The sequence below is a fragment of the Loxodonta africana genome, chromosome 21 (genome assembly GCF_030014295.1).
Source record: "Loxodonta africana isolate mLoxAfr1 chromosome 21, mLoxAfr1.hap2, whole genome shotgun sequence".
NCBI lineage: Eukaryota > Metazoa > Chordata > Mammalia > Proboscidea > Elephantidae > Loxodonta > Loxodonta africana.
Window position 1 is genome coordinate 67992302 of NC_087362.1, and position 23495 is coordinate 68015796.

Sequence of the window (23495 nt, forward strand, 5' to 3'; positions counted from 1 at the left end):
GAAGCAGTGGTCAAGAAATCAAAAGACGCATTGCATTGGGCAAATCTGCTGCAAAGGACCTCTTCAAAGTGTTGAAGAGCAAAGATGTCACCCTGAAGACTAAGGTGCGCCTGACCCAAGCCATGGTATTTTCAATCACATCATATGCGTGTGAAAGCATGGAAGCAGCAGTCAAGAAATCAAAAGACGCATTGCACTGGGCAAATTGGCTGGAAGAGATCTCTTTAAAAAAGTGTTAAAAAGCAAAGATGTCACCTTGAGAACTAAGGTGCACCTCACCCAAGCCATGGTGTTTTAAATTGCCTCATATGCATGGGAAAGCTGGACAATAAATAAGGAAGACTGAAGAAGAATTGATGCCTTTGAATTGTGGTGTTGGCGAAGAATATTGAATATACCATGAACTACCAAAAGAACGAACAAATCTGTCTTGGAAGGAATTAAAACCAGAATGCTCCTTAGAAGCAAGGATGGCAAGACTTTGTCTCACATACCTTGGACATGTTATCAGGAGGAATCAGTCCCTATAGAAGGACATCATGCTTGGTAAAGTAGAGGGTCAGCGAAAAAGAGGAAGACCCTTGAGGGGATGGATTGACTCAGTGGCTGAAACAATGGGCTCAAGCATATCATTGATAGTATTTTATTTTGATGTGAGTCTCCTTTGTGGTTTCCTTATTATTGCCCTTTTTCTAAGTTTAAACCAAACTTTTGTCTCCATATATTGCCTTGACTTCCTTTCCATATGAAAGATCTATGACTACATTATTTAGTCCTTCTTTATTGATTTAATGTTATCATCTTTTATAGAATGACATCTGTGTTTCTCTGTTTTTACCTTTTTTTTTTTTAATCTTGATTTATTTTTGTGATTTCTCTATCAGGGTTGATATCTGGTTTCTCTGTTCTGTATTCTAGTTTTGGGTTGTTATCTGATGTTATTATTTTTCTAATCAGAGGTCTCCCTTTAGTATTTCTTGTGGTTTTGGTTTGGTTTTTGGAAATTCCCAAACTTCTGTTTATCTGGAAATGTCCTAATTTCACCTTCATATTTGAGAGGCAGTTTTGCTGTATATAGGATTCCTTGTGCCCTTTGGTCCACCCACTCCTCGCTGCTTCCACACCATCTCTCCATCCCGCTGGGGTGGGGGGGTTCCTGCTCAAAGAACCTCCTAGTCTGGGGGAACATTGATGAGAAGGCCAACAGAGAGAAAAGGCCTTCCCCTGGAGATGACACCCTGAATTTGAACTTTTAGCCTACTTTAATGTTAGAAAATAAATTTTTCTTTGTTAAAGCCATCCACTTGTGGTATTTCTGTTATAGCAGCATTAGATAACTAAGACAATCGTCTTGAATAACCTTCTTAATTTCCTTGACTGCCTTATTTTTGTGTTCCTTGGCTTGTTTTGCATTTTGTCTGATCTCCTTCCTGATCTTTTGAAGAGTTCTGTGTATTAATCTTTTGTGTTCTACATCTGGTAATTCCAGGAATGTATCTTCATCCAGAAGATTCCTTGTTTCTTTGTTCTGGGAGTTTGTTGAAGTGATCATGGTCTGCTTCTTTATGTGATTTCATATCAACTGTTTCCTCTGAGCCATCTATAATTTATTGTATTAATTTATTTTATGTTTGTTTACTGTGTCCTAGCTTCTTGCTTTGTTTTGTTTTCATATACCCAAATAGGCTACTTGAGTGAACTAACCTGATTTTGGAGGCTTTGAAGCTCTCATGTCTTGTCATCAGATGGCTAGAGCCGTTACCAGCTATATGAGCCTAGGAGTCCATGCAGTATTCTTGTATGGATTCAGCTCAGGTGTCCAGGTGATCAGTCACCAAGTGTGTGGTACAGTCTCTCACCTACGTTCTTAGAGGAGCAGCGGTGATTGGTATCTGCACAGGTTTCTGGTTGCAGCAGGGGGTTACACTCTGAGCAAGGCAGCGGGCTGACAACCTTCCCCTGAGAGTCTGTGAGGAAGGCACATCCCTGTTCTCTAGAGAGCACAGGTGGGTGGGCTCTGCTGCCTTACCGTAGGCACCCAGTGCTTTTAACTGTGAGGACTGGGAGGCACCACTTATCCTTGGACCCCTGTCTTGGGTGGCTATGTGGCATGGGTGGAGCCACCAGTCCCTAGGCCCCTGATGTGGACAGGTGAGGACCCTGCTTCATAGGCAGAGCAGCGTGAAACGTCAAAAACCTGCCTCTCTGCTACACAGCTGAAACAGTTAAAGTCAGACCTCGGGCACATACACCCTTGCGAGATAACAACAAGAGCCTAGCTGCTGAAATGGGGCCACATGGGTCCATGAGGTAGTGAAAAGCATTCAAAGTCTGTGGACTGCTTGTGCCTGGACAGGAGCCACTTCTGCTCTAAGTTCCCTGTTTAGAGGAGCCGGCAGATTATTTTTCCCCCATTTGTTAAGTTGTTCCTCCTCCAAGGCTGGGAGAATGGCTCAGGGTGCACAGCAGAGCCTATCTCAGGCCCAGGGAAACAGACTGAAGCCGGCTTGGGGCAGAGGGAGGAGGGATCATATAGATGGGAGAGAGTTGTTTCAAAAGGGGAGCTTTTAGATCCATGTGGTATATGAAATGAAATCACTTATCTTGTGCTGAGAGTGCTGTTTTTTGCTGATCGGAGGCATGAGAAGATTCTGTGCCACTGGTTCTCTGTGGCTATGGACACTCTGCTCCGAATGCTACTGCCGGTCCTGCCATGGTTGCACAGGGGATCGAGGCTGTGCCACTTTGGTCATCTTCTTTCGCTGAAGTAACCATGTCCTGAATGCTACTGCCAGCCCTGGCACGACCGTGGACAGGGGATGGGGTGCCAGGGGATAGGGGATGAGGGGTGCCGGTTCCCACCAAGTCAGGTCCAGCCACTCCTCGCTGCTTCCGTACCATCTCTCCCTCCCCCTTCCACTCAGTCCAATTTTTTAACTTTGCTTTTGATGTTCAGGGTTCCTAGCTTGTCATATATATAATAGATTGACTTGTTTTTTCAGATCTTTGTTATAAGAGGGACCACCAGGAGCATCTGACTACACTGCCATCTTGGCCCTGCTTCCCATACCAATGATTGTGAGGATGGTGCAGGACTGGGCAGTGTTTCATTCTGTTGTGGATGTTTTACCTCCAGCCAGGATCTCTTTCCTGAGTTTCTGACAGGAAACCACCTCCTTGACATTTTCACATGGCCCTCTAATTGAGATAGCAAGTTTCCTGTGCCCCAAAACTCTTGAGTTACCTGCTACACTTCTCTGATTTTTCCCATCTCAGGAAATAACAGCACCATTCACCCAGTTCCTCACACCAAAAAAACCAGAATTATTGTTTTTTTCTGCACATTTTTGTTTTGCTTTCATTTGTTTCTCCTCCTGACTCTTCCCTTTTCTTTTTATTCTTCTTCTTACCAGTTTAAGATAGCAAAGCAAGGAGGTTTTGGTGATAATATAGGAGGAGGGAATGAAGAGACATATTAGCAGATCTTGTAGCTGGGAGAATCTAGTGCAGACTATCCAAAGATAATCTGGTGCTGCTATAACAGAAATACCACAAGTGGATGGTTTTAACAAATAGAAATTTAATCTCTCACAATCTAGGAGCCTAGAAGTCTGAATTCAGGGTGCCAGCTTCAGGGAAAGGCTTTGTGTCTCTGAGCTCTGGGGGAAGGGCCTCGTCATCAATCTTCCCCTGCTCTAGGAGCTTCTCAGCACAGACACCCCAGGTCCAAATGACACACTCCACTCCTGGCTCTTCTTGCTCGGTGATAATGAGGTACCTGTGTGCTCTGCTCACTTCTTTCTTTTATGTCTCAAAAGAGATTAACTCAAAGAAATAACCTAATCCTGTAGATTGTGTCCTGCCTCATTAACATTATAGAGGTTAGGATTTACAACACATAGGAAAATTACATTAGATCACAAAATGAAGGACAACCACACAGTACTGGGAATCATGGCCTAGCCAATTTGACACGTTTTTGGGAGGTACACAATCCAATTCATAACAGTTGGTCTGTGTAGACAGCGTCTATGTCAGAAGCTGCCGTGGAGCAGCCGTGTGCTTGGTGGGGAGAGGTGGCTGCTGGTAGCAGTCTTGGGGCTGGTCAGAGCTCCTCTCTAGGCAGAGGTGGGAGCCCCCATTGGTCCAGCTCCAGCAGGCTCATTTTTTGCAACAGTGAAGCTGTCTCCTCTCTCATCGCATTGGTGTCACTGCCCAAATTTGGGTTCTCCTGATGGTGGGTTGCCATTGTTCTCTGTTTAAATAGATGCATTTTGGCTGTAGTGTGGTCACTTTCCCTTTTGTCTGTTTAAAATATGTTCCTAATAAGTGTAGATTAGAAACAGGCAAAAGTTTTCTTTGGGGATTTCAAGTCAAATACTTTTAATTTTTATTTTCTTCTTCACATAGCTCTGTAGTATGCCAGCACATGCTTAACATCATGGAAGGAAGGAGTCCTGTGTCATGTCGCTGGTACGTTTCTGTGATAGACATTGTACAAAGATCTGTTAGCAATTAAGGACTGATTTCATTATCCGAGAGATTTGGGGACTGAAAGTTTTGTACCACAGAATATTTTGGGATCCAGGAAGTGGAAAATGTGTATTACGCAGATTTTTTTCTCTGCTTTATAGTGGCTGCTTCTCTATCAGATTAGTTGGGCTTCAAGGAAATAAAAGATTTGGGAGCATAAAATCATACAGAAGGTCTAATGAGTGTGGAAGGACTCAGCGTACACCCTTTTAAATATTTAAGAAACAATAGAAACTTATTTTTAAACTTGAGTTAGCAATAATATAAGTATTGGGTTGATTTTTTTAAACCTACAGTAGATTTTATTTCAACCTGAATATTTAGCAGTTTATTGGGTAAGCCTACAGGCTTGAAATTACACATCTATGAATTTAGGCCTCGTGTTTTTGACACCTCAAATCCTATTCTCCTTCCTCTGCTATTTTCTAACTCCAGCAGATGAGGGGCTCTTAAACCATCTGTTAACCTTTCTCCCCCCCCCCCTTTTTTTTTAACCATGTAGAGTTGCTCAAGGCAAGAAGACCCAGAGCCAGCAAGAGTGAAACAAAAAGCAAAGGAGGTGAGCATGGCTAGAGATCATTGGGTTTGACATTTCAAGGCTTGAGTCTATTAATTTTTTATGCCGTGCTACTTATATATCGTTAATAAAAATCTGACGAAAAACTTTTTAGGATGTATTTGTTGCCCTGGCTTTGATCTTAATGTTTGCAAACTAATACATTAATACATGTGAAGCCTTAAGGAATTTTTCTAAGAGAATATTTCCATACATTATATTTTCATTTCCATTTTAGGTGGCTGAGCCTCCGTGGGGTTGTTGATGGCAGTGGCATTAGATTTTGGTGGGAAATGTATCTCTTTGCCTGCCGTTAAAAGGACACCCTGCTGGTGTAGTGGTTAGGAGTTCGGCTACTAACCAAAAGGTCAGCAGTTTGAACCCACCAGGCTTTCCTTGAAAACTCTATGGGACAGTTCTACTCTGTCCTGTAGGGTCGCTATGAGTCGGAGTCGACTCTACAGCAGTGGGTTTTTGGGTTTAGGCATATGCAACCTTGTCATCAATATTTTAACTACATTCACTTCTGTGAGAGCCCGCACTTCGAGGCAATGTTGCCATTTCACATCCTTCATTTTGAAAAGATATGTGAAACTCCATTCAGTTATTTGCAAGAGTAAAACCAGTCCCAAATCATCTAATAACAGGGCTTAAAAACAAACAAAACCCACTGCCACCGAGTTGATTCTGACTCCCAGAGGCCCTATAGGACAGCGTAGAACTGCCCCATAGGGTTTCCAAGGCTGTAATCTTTATAGAAAAGAACTGCCACATCTTTCTCCCATGGAGCAGCTGGTGGGTTTGAACCGCCAACTTTTTGGTCAGCAGCGGAATGCTTAACCACTGCACTACCAGGGCTCCTCAGTAACAAACAGGGCTGTCTAGTTATTAAAGTTTTCCTTGGATTAGGTTACAGAGATCAGCTCAAATGAATGCCATTATCTTTGCTTCCTTTAGGGTTCCTGTTCCCTGCTGGTGGGATCTTCAAGATATTCCAGTAAACTCGGTCGCCTAGAAACAAGACATGCCAACTAAAATATGTCATTTTGTTACTTATGCGTTATATATAAGTCCCCAAATACAAGATGTAGTCATGGCATGGCAAAATGTTCACAAAAGCTTCTAAACAGCTGCGGTCAAATGAGTTCCTTCTTGGGGCCTTTTGCCTTGGTTCTAGAAAAACAGCTTGAGAGATTTTTCCCCTAAGCCCTGAGGTTTTCTACCCCAGAGGATTTGTTACCTTTGTCCAGGTTGATTGACATTTCCTGGGTAAGCTGTAAACAACTTGGTTTTGATAGTTGTTGTCTGGTTCTGGGCAGCAGCCTGCCCTATGATTGGTATGCACCTTGCAGGGACTGGTCGATAGACTATGCAAATGAGGTGACTTTAGCCTAGTATGCCAGTGAAATGTCTGTGGACTACGGAGAGGGAATTGATCAGTTTGTGGCCCCACTGGGAGAAGCCATGCCCTGAAATTCACAAGGAGTTGTGTGTATATGCAGCCAGACCCACAGAGGTTTCAGAGACAGAAAGAAGCAGGAAGAGCACCAGAGAGAAGCAGAGGGAAGAAAGAAGCAGCAGAGAGAGAGGAGGCAAGGAACCTCCTAAAAGAACTATAACAAAAGAAGAGCTGTTATACTGAAGACAGTAGAGGCCTAGAAGGGCTCCAGTGGCTGAGCTTGGCCGTGACAGATGGCAGGGCCAGAAGAAGCTTTTCCTCAGGGGGCCAAGAGGAGGCCTGTCCTCAGGGGGCTGAGAGGAGCCTGTCCTCAGGGGGCTGAGAGGAGCCTGTCCTCAGGGGGCTGAGAGGAGCCTGTCCTCAGGGGGCTGAGAGGAGCTTGTCATCAGGAGCCAAGAGGAGGCCTGCACAACCGAGAGGAGCTGAGAGAACTGTTCTGCACTGAAGAAGGGAGACTTTGCTTACGTGCTTCCTGATCCTGGCCCTGAGTGTAGCCTGTTGATCTTGATCCCATGTGGTACTCTGTTACTTCCTTAATAAACCACTTAATTGTAAGTATAGCTTATGAGTTCCATGTGGCCATTGCAATGGATTATCGAACCCAGAAAAGAAGTGGAAAGAGCCGTGGGAGGGACGGCTGGTGTCAGAATTGGTAAAACGCCATGGGCTGGTCCTGGTCTTTATCCCCCCCTAAAGTTATATGCTACTTACCTACCATTTTTACAACAGCCTTTGAGATTTGAGAGCTTAATGAAGAAGTAGATTATATTTGAAAATTTGCTTTGTAAAATGGGCAGATATGAAATTTGTAATGTTACTTATTAAAAAATGATTACTCGCCCGATCTTGAACACTTTGCAGTGATATGCAGCAGAATAGGCTACTGAAATTCCTGCACATTAGCTTTATTTGAAAGTGCAGTGAATGTCTTTAAATATTTATGTTTTATGTATCTATCTTAATAGTTTTAAAATTTTTATCCTTGTAAGTAAGGTTTGAAATGTCTATTGTTTTCTGATTTAGTTATTCAGATAAATGTTTACTACCTTTTTCTTAAGAAGAGGGTATGGAGAAAAGGATACTATATAAGAAAGCAAAATAATATACCCGCTAAAAAACCCACTGCCGTCGAGTCAATTCCAATTCATACTGACCTTATAGCAGACTAGAAACGCTCCATAGAGTTTCCAGGGAGGGCCTGGCGGATTTGAACTGCTGACCTCTTGGTTAGTAGTGGTAGCACTTAACCACTATGCCACCACGGTTTCGCTGTAGTGACCGTTAAAATGACCACTGATCAGAGGGACTGTTATGGAAATTTCTTTTACTATTGTTCCCCACAAAAGGTGAAATAGTTATAGTTATTTTTTAGATCCACTAGAGGGAGTAATGCTGTACAGATGTGTATTTTTTAATGAAAAAGGTTTATCATTGAGTTAGTAAATAAATGTGTGGTAATCCTATTATCAGAATTCAATAGCTGTGATATTTTAAGTCTTGTTCTTTGTGAATGTTGCTGCGAAGTTGCTTTAAACTAGAAACCAGGTTTTCAGTGACAGAGGGGAGTACTCTGTGTTTTCACACATTTGTCCTGCTTCTTTCTCTCCCTTCTAATATAGTTCCTCAATTTTCTATTTCTGCTTACTGCCCTGAGGCAACTTTGATATGCAAATAAGCTTTAGCATGCAAAAATGGAAGCTTTTGAGATTCTGGCTTTAGTTTTTTTTTAGAGGTGATGTGTTTGGTATGGTAGCCCCATGATTAAATGATTCCAGCTTCACTTCTATGCAGTTCTCAGGAGCAAGTATTCTTAGGACTTGAGAACCTGTCCTTGGACACCCTGCCAGCCTTCCAGGGTCTGTGCTCCTGCTCTCCTGCAGAGCCAGAGAGGACCCCTGTTACTGACGGTGAATGATACTCCGAAACAGGAGACCTCTTTCATGTAGCAATGGCAATATGAAGTTTCAAATTTGAATGTGTTTTAATTTTCAGGTCTTAAAAAATTAATCTGTATGTGTGGTTTGAAATAACTTAAGACTCACTGAAAACGTAAGTATGTTTATAATGGAAAGCATAGCACCATGCTCAAATTCCCCCTCCTCTCGTGTCACTCCTTGGAGCAATCACTTTTTAAAATTAAAAAAAAATAATAAGTTTTTAATTAAAATTTACATGCAGTGAAATGTACAGGTCTTGAGCCTTCAAATCAATTGGTTTTGATAAAGTGGTGCAGCCATGCAACCACCAATGTACTCGAGATACAGATCATCTCTTTCACACCAGAAAGTGCCCTCATGCTAGTCAGACTTGCACTTCTGTGCAGGAAAGCAAAATTAATTCACCACGACGTTGTTAGTTGCCATCAGGTAGATTCCGATTCCAACCCAATGCCGTCGAGTCGATTCCGACCCAGAGTTTCCAAGGATGTGGTGACCACTAAAATGACCATTGGTCAGAGTGAGTGTTACAGATTTTCTTTTTTACTATTTTCCCAAAAGTGAAATGGTTAGAAATCTGTATTTTTTTTTTTTTTAGATGCACTAGAGGGAGTACTGTCAAACCTCCATTTTTTTTAATTACTTATGATTAGCGATCCTATAAGACAAAGTAGACCTGCCCCTCATGGTTTCCAAGGAGCACCTGGTGGATTTGAACTGCTGACCTTTTGGTTAGCAGCCATAGCTCTTAACCACTACACCACCAGGGTTTCCAATATTGATATGTTGTTGTTAGGTGCCATCAGTCAGTTCTGACTCATAGCGACCCCATGTACAACAGAACAAAATGCTGCCTGGTTCTGCACCATCCTCATAATTATTGTTATGCTTAAGCCCATTGTTGCAGCCACTGTGTCAATCCATCTCATTGAGGATCTTCTTCTTTTTCTCTGACCCTCTACTTTACCAAGCATGGTGTCCTTCTCCAGGGACTGATCCCTCCTGATAACATGTCCAAAGTATGTAAGACATAGTCTCGCCATCCTTGCTTCTAAAGAGCATTCTGGTTATACTGCTTCCAAGACAGATTTGTTCCTTCTTTTGCAGTCTATGGTATATTTAATATTCTTCTCCAACACCGTAATTCAAAGACGTCAATTCTTTTTTGGTGTTCTTTATTCGTCCTTAGCTTTCACATGCACAGGAAGCAATTGAAAACACCATGGCTTGGGTCAGGCACACCTTAGTCTTCAAGGTGACATCTTTGCTTTTCAACACTTTAAAGAGGTCTTTTGCAGCAGATTCGCCCAATGCAATGTGTGGTTTGATTTCTTGACTGCTGCTTCCATGGATGTTGATTATGGACCCAAGTAAAATGAAATCCTTGACAACTTCAGGGTTTTCTCTGTTTATCATGATGTTGCTTACTGGTCCTGTTGTGAGGATTTTTGTTTTCTTTATGTTGAGGTGTAATCCATACTGAAGACTGTGGTCTTTGATCTTCATCAGTAAGTGCTTCAAGTCCTCACCACTTTCAGCAGGCAAGGTAGTGTCATCTGCATAACACAGGTTGTTAATGAGTCTTCCTCCAATCCTTATGCCACATTCTTCATATAGTTCAGCCTCTCGGATTGTTTGGTCAGCATACAGATTGAATAGGTATGGTGAAAGGATACAACCTTGATGCACACGTTTCCTGACTTTAAACCTCATGGTATCCCCTTGTTCTGTTCAAACGACTGCCTCTTGGTCTATGTACAAGTTTATCATAAGCACAATTAAGTGGTCTGGAATTCCCATTCTTCGCAGTATTATCCATCATTTGTTATGATCCACACAGTCAAATGCCTTTGCATAGTCAATTAAACAGGGGTAAACATCCCTCTGGTAGTCTCTGCTTTCAGCCAGGATCTATCTGACATCAGCAATGATATCCCTGCTTCCATGTCTTCTTCTGAATCTGGCTTGCATTTCTGGCAGTTCCCTGTCAATATACTGCTGCCGCTGCTTTTGAAAAATCCTCAGCGAAATTTTACTTGCGTGTGATGTTAATGATGTTATTCGATAATTTCTGCATTCGGTGGGATCACCTTTCTTGGGAATAGGCATAAGTATAGATCTCTTCCAGTCGGTTGGCCAGGTAAGCTGTCTCCCAAATTTCTTGGCATACACAATTGAGTACTTCCAGCGCTGCATCTGTTTGTTGAAACATCTCAATCGGTATTCCATCAATTCCTGGAGCCTTGTTTTTTGCCAGTGCCTTCAGTGCAGCTTGGACTTCTTCCTTCAGTACCATTGGTTCCTGCTCATATGGTACCTCCTGAAATGGTTGAATGTCGACCAATTATTTTTGGTATAGTGACTCTGTGTATTCTTTCCATCTGTTCTTGATGCTTCCTGAGTCGTTTAATATTTTCCCCATAGAATCCTTCAATATTGTAACTCAAGGCTTGAATTTTTTCTTCAGTTATTTCTGCTTAAGAAATGCCGAGCATATTCTTGCCTTTTGGTTTTCCATCTCCAGGTCTTTGCACACGTCATTACAATACTTTACTTTGTTTTCTTGAGCCACCCTTTGAAATCTTTTGTTCTACTCTTTTACTTCATCATTTCTTCCTTTTGCTTTAGCTACTCAATGTTCAAGAGCAAATTTCAGAGTCTCTTTTGACATCCGTTTTGGTCTTTCCTTTCTTTCCTGCCCTTTTAATGATCTCTTGCTTTCTTCATGTATGATATCCTTGATGTCATTCCACAACTTGTCTGGTCTTTGGTCATTAGTGTTCAACACATCGAATCTGTTCTTGAGAGGATCTGTAAATTCAGGCGGGATATACTCAAGGTCGTACTCTGGCTCTCGTGGACTTGTTCTAATTTTCTTCAGTTTCAACTTGAACTTGCATATGAGCAATTGATGGTCTATTCCACAGTTGGCCCCTGGCCTTGTTCTGACTGATTATATTGAGCTTTTCCATCGTCTCTTCCCACAGACATAGTTGATTTGATTCCTATGTATTCCATCTGGCGAGGTCCACGTGTATAGTTGCCGTTTATGTTGGTGAAAAAAGGTATTTGCCATGAAGAAATCATTGGTCTTGCAGAATTCTATTATGAAATCTCTGACATCCTTTCTATCACCAACGCCATATTTTCCAACTACTGTTTCTTCCTCTTTTTTCCAACTTTCGCATTTCAATCTCTGGTAATTATCAATGCATCCTGATTACATGTTTGATCAATTTCAGACTGCAGAAGCTGGTAAAAACTTCAGTTTCTTCATCTTTGTCCTTAGTGGTTGGTGCATAAATTTGAATAATATTCATATTAACTGGTCTTCCTTGTAGGCTAATGGATTTTATCCTATCACTGACAGCCTTGTACTTCAGGATAGGTCTTGAAATACTCTTTTTGACGATGAATGCAATGCCATGCCTCTTCAAGTTGTTGCTCCTGGCATAGTAGACCCTATGATTGTCCAATTCAAAACGGCCAACACTAGACCACTTCATCTCACTAATGCCTAGGATATCAATGTTTATGCATTCCATTTCGTTTTTGATGACTTCCAATTTTCCTAGGTTCATGCTTCGTACATTCCATGTTCCAATTATTAATGGATGTTTGCACTGTTTCTTCTCATTTTGAGTTGTGCTATAGCAGCAGATAGATCTCTAAACCTTGACTCCATCCATGTCATTAAGGTCAACTCTAGTTTGAGGAGGCAGCTCTTCCCCAGTCATGTTTTGAGAGCATTCCAACCTGAGAGGCTCATCTTCCAGCACTATATCAAACAATGTTCCACTGTTATTCATAAGGTTTTCACTGGCTAAATCTTTCCAGAAGTAGACTGCCGTGTCCTTCTTCCTAGTCCATCTTAGCCTGGAAGCTCAGCTGAAAACTGTCCGCCATGGGTGATCCTGCTGATATTTGAATACCAGTGGCATAGCTTCCAGCATCACAGCAACATGCAAACCCCCACAGTACGACAAACTGACATACACTTGGAGGAATTTTGATATAGTATCTAAGAAATCATTGCTTAACCCAAGGCCATGAAGATTTATGTTTTCTTATAAAAGATTTTTTAGTTTTAGGTCTTAAATTTAAGTCTATGATCTATTTTGAGTTAAATTTTATGTATGGTTTAAGGTAGGACTCCGAATTCATCCTTTTGCATGTGAATATCCAGTTGTTCCAGAACCATTTGTTGAAAAGACTAGTCTTTCACCCATTGAATTGTGTCAGCACCTTTGTCAAAAATCAGTTGACCATAAATATAAGGGTTTATTTCTGGATTCTCAATTTTGTTCCATGAATCTAAATGTCTAAGTACAGCCAGGGTGCTCCTTAGAAGCAAGGATGACAAGACTATGTCTCGCATAGTTTGGACGTATTATCAGGAGGGATCAGTCCCTGGAGAAGGATATCATGCTTGGTAAAGTAGAGGATCAGCAAAAAAGAGGAAGACCCTCAATGAGATGGATTGACACAGTGGCTGCAACAATGGGCTTAAGCGTAACAATGATAGTAAGGATGGCGCAGGACTGGGCAGTGTTTCATTCTGTTGTACGTAGGGTTGCTATGAGTTGGAAACGACTCAGTGGCACCTAAAAACAACAACGTACCAATACCATACTGTCTTGATTACTGCATCTTTGTATTAAGTTTTGAAATTGGAAAGGTAAGTTCTCCAACTTTGCTCTTCTTTTCCAAGAATGTTTTAGCTATTCTGAGCACTTCGCTTTTCTGTATGGATTTTAGGCCAGCTTGTCAATTTCTGCTACCTTCCTTCCCCCACCCCAACCCCTAAAAAAAAAAATGTCAGTTGAGATTTCGATAGAGATTGCATTGAGTCTTCGATCAATTTGGGGAGAATTGCCATCTTAATATTGAGTCTTCCAATCCATGAAAATGAAATATTTCTCCATTTATATGGATCTTCTCCAATTTTTTTCAACAATGTTTTATAATTTTCAATGTTAAAGTCTTATACTTCTTTTGTTAAATTTACTCCTAAGTATTTTATTCTTGTTGATGCTATTATGAATGGGACAACTTTCTTGATTTTGTTTCAATTGTTCATTGCCAGTGTATAGAAATAGTTTCTTTTTTATGTTGATCTTCCAACCTGCCAGATTGCTGAACTCCTTCAATTCTAGTGAATGTAGTGGATTCCTTATGATTTTCTATGTACAAGATTATGTTATCTGAAACTGAAGATAGGTTTACTTTTGCCTTTGTGGTCTGGATGCCTTGTATTTCTTTTTTTGTCTAATTGCCTTTGCCAGAACTTCCAGTACAGTTTTGAATAGAAGTGTAAAAATGGATATCTTTGTCTTATTCTCAATCTTTTGGAGAAAATCATTCAGTCTTTTGGTAAGCAGAAATTCTCAATTTTGATAAAGTCCAGCTTATCAATTTTTTTCTTTTGTAGTTAGTGTTTTTTGTATTCTAAGAAATCTTTTCCAACTTCAGGTTGTGAAGATTTTCTGTAAAAGTTCTGTAGTTTATCTTACAAGTTTAGGTCTATTATCCATTTCAAATTAATTTTTGTGTATAGGGTGAGGTAGGGGTAGAGGTTCTTTTTATAGGTATAAAAAAAATTTTTTTTTTTTTTTTTTTTAGGTATAGATGCAGATATATTTAGATATCCAGTTGTTCCAGCATCATTTGTTGAAAAGACTGTCCTTTCCTCCATTGAATAACATTTGCACCTTTGTTGAAACATGTGATGGTTAATGCTATATGTCAACTTGGTTAGGGTGTGATTCTCAGTGGTTTGACAGATCACTTTCCATTCTGTGATCTCATGTGAGCAGCCAGTCAGTTGAAAGGGGAGTTTCCTTGGGATTGTGGCCTGTCTTCAGTATATAAATGGATGTTCTGGCAAAGCGCGTTCTCTTTCTTGACCCTGCACTCTTCTCCTCGCCTAATCTCCATTTCTTTGGAAGTAAGCCTACAGAAGTCTTTGGCCTGGTCTGACCTGCAGATTTTGGATTTGCCAACCCCCACAACCATATGAACAAGCAGAGGTCTCCAGCCTGCCCTCTGACCTGCAGATTTTGGATTCACCAGTCCCTGCAACCACGTGAGCCAGCAGAGGTCTTCAGCCTGTTGCCTGACCCATGGATTTGGGACTTCCCAGCTCCCCCCCTACTTGAGTTAGCCATTTCCTCACAATTGAGTGAGCCATTTCTGTGAAGTAAATTTTCTCTCTATATATATTTATATACACCTGACTAATTTTGTTTCTCTAGAGAACCCAAACTAAGAAAAAAAGCAAATAAATTTACAAGTGTCAGCATTACATGTATGTTAGGATTATGTTAACCTCATAAAATGAGTTTGAAAGTATTCTCTATTTTCTGTAGAAGTTTCTGTAAGATTGGTATTATTTCTTAATCTTAAATAATTGATAAAATTTACCAGCAAAATTATATGAGCCTGGAATTTTCTTTTTGGGGAGGTTTTTGGTTATGAGTTCAATTTTTGAATAGATACAGGGTTATTCAGGTTCTCTATTTCTCTTTGAGTTTCTTTAGGTAGGTTGTCTTTTTCGAGAAATTTATCGATTTCATTTAAGTTGTCAAATTCATTGTCACAACGTTGTTTATATTACTACCTTATTTTCCTTTTAATTTTTTGTAAGATTTTTAATTCTATCCCTTTTTCATTCCTGATATTGGCAATTTCTGTCTTATCTCTTTTTTTCTTGATTAGTCTTATGATTTTTATCAATTTATTAATCTTTTTAAAGAACTAACTTTTGGCTTTGTTAATTTTCTCTTTTTTATTTTGTAGTTGTTCTTCTAGCTTCTTAAAGTGTTAGCTTAGAACATTGATTTTAAACCTTTCTTCTTTCCTAATATATATATTTAAATGATAAATTTCTCTTTTTTAACTGCAGTATTCTGATTTTGTATGTTATGTTTAACACAGTTGTATTCAGTTTTCAATATGTTCTGATTTCCATTATGATTTCCTCTTCAATCTAAAGGTTATTTAAAAGTGCGCTGTTTAATTTCTAAATACTTGGTGGTTTTCTAGATGTCTTATTATTACTGATTTATAACTTTATTCTATTGTGGTCAGAGAACATACTCTGAGAGTTCAAGCTTTTGAAATTTATTGAGACTTAAGCCCCAAAACATGGTCTTATCTTGGTGAATGTTCCATGTGCACTTGAAAAAATGGGTACTCTGTATTTGATAGGGATAAAAAAACAAACAAAAAAACGCATTGCTGTTGAGTCTTTTCTGACTCACAGTGACCCTGTAGGACAGTGTAGACCTGCCCCATAGGATTTCCAAGGAGCTTTTACTGATGGATTCAAACTGCCAACCTTTTGGTTAGCAGCCGAGCTCTTAACCACTGCACCACCAGGGCTGTTAATTAAATGAAGTTGTTTGACAGTGTGCAAAATTTCAGTTTACTCATTCTATCAATTACTGAGAAAAAGGTTGTTAAAATATCAAACTATGAATGTGAATTTGTCTATTTATCCCTTAACTTCAGTAAGTTTTTGCTTCCTATAATTTGAATCTCTGTTATTACAAAATAAATAAATAAATAAAAATTTTTTTGTGGTATATATATATATATAGTTACAAGTAAAATTATTATTCCTTTTAACATTGTAAAATATGCCATTTTATCTCTGATAATATTCTTTGTCTTTAAGTCCACTTTTCTGATATTAAAATAGCCGTGGCAGCCTTCTTATGCTGACTGCATGGATGCATTTTCCACACTTACTTTCAACCTGTCAGTGTCTTTATAGTTAAAGAGCATCCTTTATAGACATTTTTTTTTTATATATATTCAGATTTTGCTTTTGTGTACAGTCTGACATTCTTTGCCTTTTAATTGAAATATATACTGTATTTACATTTAATGAAATTATTGGTGCGGTTGAATTTAAGTCTACCATCTTGTAATTTATTTTGTTTGGTTCCTCTGTTCTTCATTCGTTTGATCCTCTTATCCTGCCTTCTTTTGGGGTAAGCCAGTGTTCTTTGGATGTCATTTTATTTCCTCTCTTGAGTTTCTAGTACGTCTATTTTTATTTTTAAATTAAAAAATGTTTTATTGTGGTAGAGTATATGTAACACGAACATTTGCCGTTTTAACCATTTTTTACAAGTACAATTCAGTGACGTTAACTATAACCACCATGGTGTTCAAACATCATTGCTCTCAGTCTCCAAATTTTTTCATCACACTTAACACAAACTCAGTACCCCTTAAGCAATACTTCCGCATTTCCTCACCCACCTGCCTTAATTCACTTTGGTTTCTGTGCTTTTGCCTATTCTAGATACTTCATGTAAGTGAGAACATACAATGTTTGTCCTTTGGTGACTGACTTATTTCACTAATCATACTGTCTTCAAGGTTCATCCATGTCATAGCATATATCAGAACTTCATTTCTCTTTATGCATGAAAAATATTCCATTGTATGAACTTTTATTATTATTATTCCTTTGTCTTCTGGTAATTACTTGGGGTTGTTTCTATCTTTTTGTGATTGTGGAAGATGCTGCAGTGAACCCTAGTGTACAAGTATATGTTTGAGTCCCTGCTTTCAAGTCTTTTGGGTCTATACCTAGGACTGAAATTCCTAGGTCATATGGTAATTCTATGTTTAATTTTTGGAGGAACTGCCACACAGTTTTCCTCAGTGGCTTCACCATCTAAAATTCCCCCTAGCTATGTTTTTTTTTTTTTTTTATGGATAAGGGTTCAGATTTCTCCACATCCTCACCAATACTTGTTATTTTTTGTTTTTCAGATAATAGCCATCCTAGTGTGTGTGATTTTGATTTGCATTTCCTTAATGACTAATGACGCTGAGCATCTTTTCATGTGCTTATTGGGCCTTTGTGTATCTTTTTGGGGAAATGTTTGTTAGAGTCTTTTGCCCATTTTTTGATTGAATTGTCTTTTTTGTTGTTGAGTTGTAGGAGTTCCTTATATATTCTGGATATTAAACCTTTATCAGATATGTATGGTTCCCAAATATTTTCTCTCATTCTGTAGGTGATCTCTTTACTTTCTTAATAAAGACCTTTGATGCACAAGTTTTTAATTTTGATGATGTCCAATTTAGCTATTTTATCTTTTGTTGATCGTGCTTTTGGTGTCATATGTAAGAATTCATTTTTGAAAACTAGGTCCAGAAGCATTGCTCCTACATTTTATTCTAAGAGTTTTATGGTTTTAGCCCTTTTGTTTAGGTATTTGATCCATTTTGAGTTAATTTTCATATATGGTGTGAGGCATGGGTCCAACATTATTCTTTGCATGTGGAGACACAGTTGTCCCAGAGACTATTTACTGTACAGACTATTCTTACTCCATTGGATAGACTTAGTGCTCATGTGAAAAATCAGTTGGTCAGAGATGAATGAGTTTATTTCCAATCTCTCAATTCTATTCCATTAGTCTATGTGTCTGTTAGTATACCAGTACCAGACTGTTTTGATTTCTGTGGCTTTATAATATGTTTTGATACTGGGAAGTGGGAATCCTCCTACTTTGGTCTTGTTTATCAAGATTGCTTCGGCTATTTTTATTACTTTTTAAAGTAGTTGCTCTAAGGATAGCAACATTTATTTTTATCAAAATCTATTTAGAATGATATCACACCATTTCTTCCTCGAAACTTCACATCTTACACTTCCCACTTCACAAATGTAATAACCTTCATTCATGTAATAACTGTTCGTCCACATCCTCTCACTGTCATCCTTTATGCTATTGTCATGTGTTTTGTTTCTACACACTTTTAAGCCCCACTTTACAATGTTATTATTTTGCTTTAAGCAGTGAGCTCTTTTTTTTTCCATTTTATTTATTTATTGTGATTTAGGTGAATGTTTACAGAGCAAATTAGTTTCTCGTTCAAAAATTTATACACAAATTGTTTCATGGCATTGGCTGCAATCCCACATTGTGTCAGCACTCTCTCCCTTTCCCCTTGTACCCTAGGTTCACTGTGTCCATTCATCCAGTTTTTCTGGCCCTTCCTGAGCTTTCTTTTAAGGAAATTATGGAAAGAAAAAAAGTCTTGTATGTTTACCCACCTACATACAATTCCAGTGTTCTTTTTTCCTTACTGCAGGTTCAAGTCTCCGTCTGGTATCATTTTCCTTTAGCCTGAAGAACATTCTCTTGCATGTCTGGTGGTACAAGTCTGGTGCTGACAAATTCTCTTTACTGTCTTTTTCCTGGAAATGTCTTCATTTCATCTCATTTTTGAAAGATATTTTCACTGAATATAGAATTCAGAATTGACAGTGTTATGGATTGAATGGTACCTCACCCCAAAAAAGTCTTGGAATCCTAGCCCCCCTTCCTGTGGATGTAATCCTATTTGGAAGTAAGGTTTTCTGGTTATGTTAATGAGACCATACCAATGTAGAATGTGTCCAAAACTTAATCACTCCTGAGTTATAAAACAAGAGCAGATAAGACACAAACAGGAGCACCTATTGGGACAGACAAATGGCACGTGAAGACTGCCAAGAACCAAGGAACACCCAGGGAGACCGACGAGGTGGGAATCAACATGGCTGAGGCCCTGATTTGTACTTTTAGCCTTCATAACTGTGAGAAAATAAATTTCTGTTCTTTAAAGCCACCCACTTGTAGTATTTGTGTTACAGCAGTGCTAGGTATTTGAGACAGAATTTGGTACCAGGAGTGGGGTGCTGCTCTAACAAATACCTAACATGTGGAAAGGGCTTTGGAATTGGTTAATAGGTAGAGGCTGGAGAAACTTTGATACAGTTAATAATAAGAGCCTAGATTTTTGGTAGAATTATGAACATTAAGGGAAATTCTGATGGAGATTCAGAAAGAAATGAGGAATCTTGTAGAGAACACTGCTATTAAACAGAATGTTGCAAGAAATGTGGATATTAAATGTGCTTCTGAAGAGACTTCAAAAGGAAATGATAAGCATGTTATTGGACACCGGAGGAAGTGATATCCTTTTTATGAAGAGACAAAGTATTTGTCTGAGTTACATTTGAATGTTTGGTGGAAAGTAGAACTTGTAAGTGACAAGCTTGGATATTTAGCTGAGGAGATTTCTAAGCAAGATCTTAAAGGCGAAGCATGGTTTCTCGTTGCTGCTTAAAGTAAAATGTAAGAGGAATGGGATAGGTTTAGAAATGAACTGTGCAAAAAGAAACCAGAACTTAAATATTTGGAAAATTTTGGTCTACAAAATAAGAAAGCATGTCCTGGGACATTAGGCCTGTGACTGATAGATCTATTCAACCACCAAAGCAGAAATCCTGTTACTTTAGACTGCAACAGAGACAGGATGAAATGACAGAAAGCTGCCTGCCTCCTGCAACTCTACAGGCAAGAAAAGGGCCAATGGAGCTGCTTGGTTGTGAACATCTGTTGTCCTGCAAGACAAATGAAGGCATCTTCCTGGGAGAAGTCTGTAGATCAACATAACTGTTGGAAAGAACAAGGGTAGAGCCATGGCCTCTTAGGTTTCAAAGGGTGGAGCCACTGCTGGGCCTCACTTCCAGAGGGGGGTGCTGCCATTTAGGTGGACCAAGAGAATTGGGCCAAAGTTGAGGGGATGGGGCTGCTGTTTCAGTGGGCCAAGAAAATGGGTCTGCCACTCAAAATTTAGAGTGTGGGGCCGCCATGCCCATGTGCCAGGAAAATGGAACCACCTGGAGCTGAAGGGCTGGGGTCACCATTCAAGTGGACCAGAAGAATGGTGCCACCCAAAGCCAAGGGAATGTGGGTGCCATCCAAGTGGGCCTGGAAGGCAAGGCTAATGGCTAGGGCCAAGGAGCCTCTACCCAGAATCCAGAGACCATGGTTAATACTCAGAGCCAGGATGACAGAGCTACTGCCTAGATATGCCTGGAGAAGAGGATACTTTTTAAGCCTTAAGAGCTAATGTACTTTGCTCTGCTGGGTTTTAGACTTGCTTGGTACCTAGGACCTCTTCTTTCCCTCTAATTTCTTCTCCTTGAAATAGAAATGTCTACCCTGTGTCTGTTTTACCATTATACTTTGGAATCAGATAACTTATATTTAATTTTCACGGGTCCACAGATAGAGAGAAATTTTGCCTCAGGATGGAATACATCTAGAGCCTCACCCATACGTGATTTAGATAATTTAGAAGATGAGATTTATTATTTAGAGTTGATGCTGGAATGCGATAAGACTTTTGGGATGATGGCTGAATATGTTTTGCACATGGGAAGGATGTGGATTTTGGGAAGCCAAAGAATGGAACATTAGAGATTGAATTGTGTCCCCTAAAATATATGTTGTCATCCTAACCGCTATTCTTTTGGATATAATCCTGTTTGGAAATAGAGTTTTCTTGTTATGTTAATAAGGCCATACCAATGTAGGGTGTGTCCTAAACCTAATCATTTCTGCGTTATAAAAAGAGAACAGATTAGACATAGATGGGAGCACATATTGGGAAGACAGATGCCATGTTAGGATCGCCAAGAATCAAGGAACACCCGCAGCAACCAACAACGAGGGAATCAACATGGCCTAGACCCTGATTTGGACTTTTAGCCTTCAGAACTGTGAGAATGTAAATTTTTGTTCTTTAAAGCTACCCACTTGTGGTATTTGTGTTACAGCAGCACTAGCTAACAAAGATAGACAGTACATCAACTATCGTAAAATGCTCAAAGAATTAAAGGAAATTTCAGCAGAGAAATGCAAACTGTAGAAATTTTAGAATTGAAATTGAAAAAAATTGCTGAATGAGCTACACAATAGAATAGATATGGCAGAAGAGTAAGCATACTTTAAGACGAATCAATAAAAATTATGGAGAACAGAGATATGAAAAACATATGAGATAAATATAGTCATATGTTCGACAAGAAGAATGGAGACAGAAATAGTTAACAAACAAAGCCTCTAGGAATTCAGAATTAATATGAAGTGGCCTAGCAATATGTGCAATTGGAGTCCCAGAAGGAGAGGGGGAGGAGAAAAAAAAAAAAAAAAACCCTTGGGAAAAAAAGGCCAAAATATTCCCAAATTTGGTAAAACAAAAACTTCCAGAATCAAGAAGGGGTAGATGGGTGGGGGGACACCATTTAATCCATATTTTCTTATTTTTTTGTATGCCAAAAAAAATTTCTTTTTTGTATACTGAACGTAATAGATGATACATTGTAGAAACTCTGTATTTTGTTATAGTTCTCTAAGGGACATTTCTCTCTGTTCTACGAAGCAGTCTAATTAGTGGCCAATCGCCCTGAATTTGAGGATGCTTCATCTTACACTTTGTTCGGGTGAGTCTGTTTCAGTTCTCTCCTCCGCCGAAGGCACATCCTTAGTCCTGGGACGTAGTCTAAAATATGACCCTCCTGTGGTTTAACGGAAAGCATAAGCATGTACCAAGTTCCTCTAACTTGGCAGGATCCCAAATCCAAACTGTCTGTCCCGGAGTGAGTGGCAGCTGAATTCTATGGTCGGCTTTGTCAGTCTTCCAGTTGCGGCTTTCCAGCAGGCTTCTTAGAGTTTTCCTGCACTTACCAAGTTCAGGGTCAGCTAGGAATTTAAGGGGAGTTAAGCACAAATTTGGTGACTCCGCATTTTGGGGTTCCCTTTTTTCTGGGACTTCTGCCCTTAATTCCCAGCTGCTCTGGAGGCCCCAAACCCTAATATTTCAAGCCAACATAGGCTTTCTGCTTGAGTTCTAGCGGCTGTACCCCATGCAGGCAGGCTAGGGGATGCCTTTGGAGAAATTTAGTAAAAACATATGTCTTACCCAGTGCAATTCTCTTCTTTCAAGGGTTAAAACGCCTCCTGTTTATACCTGATTTGGGTCACTTCCCAGTGGTTCCAAAGAGTTTTAAAAATATTTCGTCCGGCATTTCTAATTATTACCTGTATAAGTGTTAGTCTGATACAAGGTAATCTCTCGTCATTGAGAGGTATTGTGGTATCATGTTTAAAAATTTCTATTATAAGGACTTCCGAGGTTACCTCTGTACTCCAAATACTATGCTCATGCTGATACCTTTGAATTTTTTCAGTGTAGAATCATTTGGCTTTTGCTATGTTAGGTGAAATTGAACTCACTTATATGCATTTATGTAAATATCCTCTAGCTCACTCATAACAAGATTGTTGTAATACCATTTTTAGTTATTTTATCAGCTACCTATATAACTTTAAGTGACGTTATTAAACTTCTTTCTTATTTCATCAACTCTAGACAACCTATTTCATCAAGTCTAGATTATCCATGTGGTAAAATAAGAAGGTTAGCACTCCTAACCTTCCTCCTCCCCTCTTTTTTTCCCCCCTTCTATCTCCTAACTTCTGTAAGCTGTGCCTTGTTTTTACATTGCAAGCTTAATGACATTTACTTTCTATCACATAAACACAATTATGGCTTCTGTTGCTTGCCTATGGCTTGATTCCGCGTTCAGTAATTCAACAAATATTTATTGAGGGCCTATCATGAGCCAATCCTGGTTTTTGTTGCTGGGGAAACAGCAGTAAACACAATAGTAAAAAAATCCCTGCCCTCATGGAACACACTTTATGGTGGGAGGAGAAAGAAAATAAACAAGATGAGTAAGCAAAATATATGGTGTGCTAGATATGCTTAGAAGATGGGGAGGGAAATGAGAGGGAGAGAGAGAGAGAATGAGCATGTGTGTATATGTATGACAATATTGATAAGGTGGCCAGGAAATACCTCTTTAAAAGATGATATTTGACTAAAGCCCTGAAGGAGCTAAGGGGATAAACCATGCGGATATCTAAAGAAATAGAGTTCCAGGCAGCAAGTACATATACATTATAAAGACTAAGAATTGTTTGCTGCGGAGCCGAGAAGAGACAGTGATTGCATCCTTGCCCAGTGATTGTGGTGTCCGCATAAGGATGGTCAAAATGACTTGTTCTTACACTGGACTAATTGCTCACAATAGTGGCCTGGTTTCTTCTACAGTATATTCAGATCATATGTTTCTCGTATAGTT

At 39.4% G+C, this 23495-nt stretch overlaps 1 long non-coding RNA gene across 16 annotated transcripts in view; it reads left to right on the forward strand.

Annotated features, from left to right (window-relative positions):
* Nucleotides 1–16022, forward strand: part of LOC111752347 (uncharacterized) — a 234744-nt gene extending 218722 nt beyond the window's left edge. For 10 of the 16 annotated variants that reach the window (XR_010318902.1, XR_010318907.1, XR_010318903.1 and 7 more), the window contains 4 exons: nucleotides 3600–3774; nucleotides 4411–4473; nucleotides 5036–5092; nucleotides 6047–16022. This is a non-coding gene — a long non-coding RNA (uncharacterized LOC111752347). The remainder of the gene's footprint in view (nucleotides 1–3599; nucleotides 3775–4410; nucleotides 4474–5035; nucleotides 5093–6046) is intronic. The other 6 variants (XR_010318906.1, XR_010318909.1, XR_010318913.1 and 3 more) reach the window with 1 other exon arrangement.
* The last annotated feature ends 7473 nt before the right edge of the window (nucleotides 16023–23495 follow it).